A 6,000-nucleotide genomic window follows, 5' to 3' on the forward strand; every position below is an offset into this window, starting at 1 on the left:
TCATCTGTCACACTGAGAGACAAATCTTTAGCAATAAAATATGTACATTGTTTGACTTCTATGTAGAGCTATACCAAAATCAAACCACCCATGGTGCATTAATAATCAGTTCCAAATACATTTTTTTAATAATAATTTTTGAGGATAAGCAAATATGGGATTCATGTAGTCTAAAGAAAGTTATCTCCTACACAACCCACTACCTTATGTTATAATAAATGTTCACATTCCCAACCTCCCCCCCCGAATAACCATACACAATCCGTGACATAAATGTAACTTTTATTAGATAAACTCGTTAAAGGCAATAAGAGCTTTGTTATAAAAACACACATAATTGAAAAAATTACCAGGAAAGGGCGAAATAAACCCCCCCGTATTGCAAATGGGAGGAAAAAATTCCCTTTCGACCCCTGTATCTTCTAGGCGATCAGACTTTGTTTTTATTGTCCCTGGAAAGCGGCAACATTATTATTGATCAGGCTTAAACTATGTCTTTGGCAGTCTCTCAAAATAAAGTCCCAGATGATATTCTTTTCTATTAATCATAAGGAAACACTCAGGTGAAAGTCCAGTCCAATTCATCCACAATCAGGGCATCAGATGCATCTTCCTCAGGCTGTCTTCTCGTCTTCCTCCTCCCATCCAGCATGGTCTTCTGCTTTGCGCGCTACACTTCTCGATGCTCAGTACCTGAAAAGAGTAAGAGAAAAAGCAGATTATATGTTCCTTACAACTAGAGCTGCAACTAACGATTAATTTGTCTGTCGACTAATCTATCGATACATTTTTCAACGACTATCCGATTATTTCATTTATTTACTTTTTTAATAAATCTAGTGGTTTTTTGTTGATTAGCTAATTAATCCTTTGGATAACCTTGAGAGTATTGTATTGGGCTGGCAGAGTATTGTATTGGGCTGGCAGAGTATTGGCTGGGTATGGAGGGATAGCTGCTTCCATCTGACCTCTCCCCTCCACTGCACAGATCAGTACAGAGAGGGGAGAGGGAAACCGTCGTCATGTCACGACACCAGTTTGTTTTCAAGCGATTGCTCCGTCGGAGTGATCACATTGTAAACGCCTGGGTGTGGAAAGATTGTCGCCGCTTCGGAGCTAGGCCGAAGCCACGGCCTCTCCTAAGGCCGAGACCGTGGAGCTCTCCGCGGATCGCGGCATGTGCCGATCCGAGCGGGGTGACCCGTTCGGATCACAGATCGGTGACGATCTGTTGCACCCCTAGGGACAGCGGCACGGAGGGGGACGGCAACACGGACGACAGCGGTAGATACTAAGCACTGTGACGCATCGACGCCCTGCACGATAAGGGCACCATATTTATAAAGCAAAAATATTAAAAAGTGACTGAATCTACCATTACCAACCACTTTCACTTATGCTGGTGTAGTATTCCCATCTATTCCCTCTCTAGGGAGCCCCTCACTAACCAAAATACATCAGTTTTCTAGAGATCATAGGTAGAGGGTTTCCCTTGGATCTCACTAAACTCAGCCATTTGAGTTGATCAATTCCTCAGCTTGACGCTTGTAGAAATTAACAGTGGCATCTACTGATGATTACAGGCTTGGGCCCTTTGCTATTACACTTAGTCATGACAGTGCTAGATGACTCATTTAAATCTGAAGCTCAGCATAAAGTGGTTTTCAACACACCTAAGCCACTGCTGGTTTAACTGTGAAGACCCAACTTGCCTGGCTTGCAGTATATTCCAAACACTTCTATGCTACTACCAGCTACTCCTTCTGTAAAGCTCTAATTCGGCCTTTTCCCTCTTTTCAGATTCTAGAGAGCATGCAGGAAGTGCAAGCCAAACACACCAACTGCACCTCTCACTTCCTGAACCCAAAAATGGAGACTACATTTTGAAGAAAATATCTGGGACTCCATATCAAACTCTGTTCAAAGGAGAAGCATATCCATCCAGCCATCTCCTTAACAACATACAACTTCGAACTAGTTACGGCCATGATAGGAAGGGTGCAACACCTTCTAGTCCGGATGGACAGCAGAAAAACTTGTAGCTTTATTCTTCCTAAACAGTGTACGTAGCATCTTCCCCCAGCACAAGCAACAAATCACCCCAGAAAACCTAGCTTCTTCAGGTGCTATTTTGACTCGTATCACTGCTTTACTAACCATCCAAAAACTGCCCATAATACCCAACTCCTAGATTTCCAAAAATTGACAAAATCACATTAAATTGGAAAGAACAGTTACTCAACTTATGTTTTCATTTTTCGGGATTCCATGGTTCCTTGCTTAGTTATCCATCTTCCAACACCTGCTCAGTTGTGATGATCTAAAATAAATGAGTAACTTTTGTAAACATGTTTCACAACATGTTCAAATGTCAGGCAATCATGTGAAATTTTGGACAACGTGCTAGAATATTTGTGGATTATTTTACATATTAATTTAGACTAACACATTTTTCATGCATTTAGTGATATTACTGACCTTTATAATCAAGTAGGGTGCATGCTATTTGTAGTCTTGCATCCAATATGGCTTCGGGTGATGTCTTCACATTGAATATTGTTCGACTTTGTAAGTACTCTTTTGCAAACTGTAACTTTTTAAATGCAATATTTTGGAACCCTTATATCTTCGTCAAACTATATATAAAATATATAGCATATCTATTAAATATAAATTATTTTTGTTTAAAAATAACCATTTCCTGCAGGCTTTGGAGCAGTCACATTACTCATGCCCGCTTTATATCTCCGTATGGAGTCTTATTCTGGAGGAGCCGTCTTGCCCGGCTGACGGCAGAGGCAGGACGTGACGTATCACGTGTCCCCTAGTCTCCTCCACAAAATCAGTCTTGGAGGTGTAAAGCAGCCAGAAGTCACATGGCCTCAACACAGCTCACATTTGCTATTTCAAGCGCTAGCTTAAATCCACTTACATAATGTGCTAGGCCAGCCTGTAATAGAGCAGCCCTGATTTCTGTCTTCAGAGCTAAGATGGCATAAAGAAAGTGGCATAATCAGCGAGCTTTTTATAATTTTCGCAGTCAGCTGGTAACAGCACGCGCACTCTAATTTGCTTTATACGATCCTGATGCATTATATTTTTTGGGGTTAACACTTAAAAATGTAATTGTTGACTTAACAAATGTGAAAAAAAGCAATTACCATCAAAATAAGAACTCCACAACTACTGCTGTCCTGTTGTTTGCTGTGATTTAGAACATATATTTTCCATTGGACAAGCTGGTCTTTGCGAGTGGCCATCCGCAGGAATAAACTATATAACCAAAAAAATAATAATTATTTTGGTAAATTGCACACTTTGTGTGTGTTTATGTAAATAACTTTAGCACGAGACACACTTACCCAGAGTTATGGTGCAATGTAGCTGCATATGCAATTTCTGCTCCCATTGGGTCTATGACAAACATGGCCTGCTGTGGCATGCTGAAAATCTAAAATAAAGTTCAAACTTTTTGGTCAACAAAATTCACAATTTCACATCCATAGAGCAGGTGCACTCTGCAAGGTCATTGTGTAAAAGTTGAATATCTATATACACATAAGTTTGATACATGTCAAGGATTGACCAAGACTTTTTTGATTTAGAATTGTGTCCATTGTTGTCATGAAGATTTAAGACAAGTTTGGTATTAATTGAGATGTATACATTTTATGACGTTTGCTAAGTTAATCTGATTTTCCTTTCAAGATAAGTTAACACCTATATACATGACATAATTAAATAATAGAGTCCAATAACAAGAGTAAGGAAAGGTAAACTTAGAATAAATACCACTAAAATCCAGTGTTGTCCAACGTTTATGGGACACACCCAAATGTCCTCTGGATAAATATTCTGCGCAAAAGTGTAGAAATGGAGTTAGTAATCAATGTGATACATTACCGGTACTTACATATAGCTGTAACCACGATAAGTAACCCACCTTTCCAAATCTGTGTATTTGACCATCAAACAATGTACTGGCGACAACTGCACAAATCTGACGAACAGATTCCTGTGTAATATGAAATTAAAATTGATCACGCTGAATAATAACGATAACAGAATTGCACATATTTCACAGAAGTCACACTTGCCTGCTGGCTTTTTATTAGGAAATGTAGGTATGCGTCAATTACCTATATTTTTAAACTAAAGAAAATACCGATAAGAACACATTTGACTTTAAGATATTTTGTAGAGTAGTGAAGTAGTCTCTTACCTCATCTACCAACCACTTTGTTGATCGCAGCATTTTAAATGAGGAGACAAAAAGTGGGTAAGGCCCGACAACAACAACCTGTGATTGCTCATCTTCTCTCTGCCATACCATTTGAACTGGGGAAGCAACGTTAAAAAATGAGCTTGATTATCAAAACATTTAAGGACTGTCAAAAAAGAAATGCCGCTTTTTTTCTGAAATGCCGTAATGGCCAAATGATAGCTGAGGCAATACCAACAGGGCAACGCCAATATTGACCAATCAGATCAAAGTAGGAAAACAATGCATTAAAACTATGCCAAACAGTGGCAATGTTAACCAAACTCTACAGGCCAAACCAACAGGGCATGGCCAAACATATGACCAACGGGGTCAAACTAGTAAGAGTGCATGAAAGCAATGCCAAACAGTGGCAACTTTACACCCAAACTAAAAAGGCCATACCAACAGGGCATGGCCAAACATATGACCAACGGGGTCAAACTGAATAAAACTACCTCTCTCTTCTACGGTGTGCACAATATTCCGTGAAGTATCTATTGAGGGCTTAAAATTCAACATTGACGTTCAATGACATGTATAAATCAATAAAAGAAATTTATACTGCATGGAGGTTCATCACAGTGACAAAATGTTGTTCAAACTTAAACCTAAAATTATATATTTGTATATATCTAATGCAGATAATGAGTTTACTTGTACCTCAATAGTGACCATCATGTTCTGTTCCGGTACTTTTGCAGCATCACTTTGGGCAGAAGGTCTCTGTTGAGCTGTATTCGAACTGCTGTGTCCTGTAAGCGTTGTCAACGATTTTTCATCACCTTCCTTAACCTCATTTTTTGCGCTCACAAAAGGCTTTAGGTGGTCAACATTATATTTTCTCTTTAGAGAAACTCCAATATCATTTAACAATGTGACCAGCTTCCCAGATATTGTCTCAATTGTGTAAGGGCCAGTAAAGTCTGCTTCTAGCCTTCCACCTTTCCTGCCTTTTTTCCTCATGTTGTACAACAAAACCTTTTGACCAACAGTATAAAAAACGTTTTTATACTTTTGTTGGATTATTTTATCATGGGCTTCCTTTTGTCTGTTCTGAGACTTGGAGATATTTTCCTTTGTGGCTGCTTTCACTATCTCCATTGCAGCTTTCTTCTCCTCCATGAATGAAACATAAAGAGGAAGTAAACCCTGATGGGTTTACTTCCTCTTTTTTTCCCTGCAAAGGTAAAGCATAATGGACTACTATGCATCGCATAGTAGCTCATTATGTGTCACTTACCTGACACAGGAGCCAGCGAAGTCGCCGCTGTCACCTGTAGTCCGCCGCATCCATCTTGGTTGTGGCGTCTCTCGCAGCTCCGACGAATGACAGCGGAGAAGCCGCGATGACGTCACTCCCGCGCATGCGCACGGGAGTCGCGTCTCGGAGCTCCGACGCTGCCATTCGCCGGAGCCGCGATCACGTCACTCCCGCGCATTCGCACGGGAGTAGACAAATTTGGCAAATCCATTCTTGGACTTGCCGCATTTAGTGCGCCTGCGCGCCGCTGTCTACGGCGCATGCGCCGTAGACAGCGGTGCCCATTTTCGGGCAAATATCTCCTAAACCATATAGGTTTAGGAGATATTACTTGGACCTACAGGTAAGCCTTAATCTAGGCTTACCTGTAGGTCAAAGTTGTTTGGAAGGGTTTACTTCCATTTAACTAGTCTCATGTGGGAGAATGATGTCTGAAAGGTAAAAAAAAAAATATAAGAAACAAAAAGAAAGAAAT

General features: G+C 40.2%; 2 long non-coding RNA genes across 2 annotated transcripts; both read right to left on the minus strand.

Moving 5' to 3' along the window:
* Nucleotides 1-265: 265 nt before the first annotated feature.
* On the minus strand, nt 266-3,274 carry LOC143985288 (uncharacterized). The gene is made up of 3 exons (XR_013275559.1): nt 3,162-3,274; nt 2,479-2,587; nt 266-2,320 (listed from the first exon to the last, which is right to left on the minus strand). It is a non-coding gene; the product is annotated as an uncharacterized LOC143985288 (long non-coding RNA).
* Nucleotides 3,275-3,366: 92 nt separating this feature from the next.
* On the minus strand, nt 3,367-4,019 carry LOC143985299 (uncharacterized). The gene is made up of 3 exons (XR_013275569.1): nt 3,944-4,019; nt 3,793-3,855; nt 3,367-3,451 (listed from the first exon to the last, which is right to left on the minus strand). It is a non-coding gene; the product is annotated as an uncharacterized LOC143985299 (long non-coding RNA).
* Nucleotides 4,020-6,000: the final 1,981 nt, after the last annotated feature.

The sequence above is a fragment of the Lithobates pipiens genome, unplaced genomic scaffold, assembly GCF_037356315.1.
Source record: "Lithobates pipiens isolate NorthernLeopardFrog02 unplaced genomic scaffold, aLitPip1_a1.2 Scaffold_1, whole genome shotgun sequence".
In the NCBI taxonomy this organism is placed as follows: domain Eukaryota; kingdom Metazoa; phylum Chordata; class Amphibia; order Anura; family Ranidae; genus Lithobates; species Lithobates pipiens.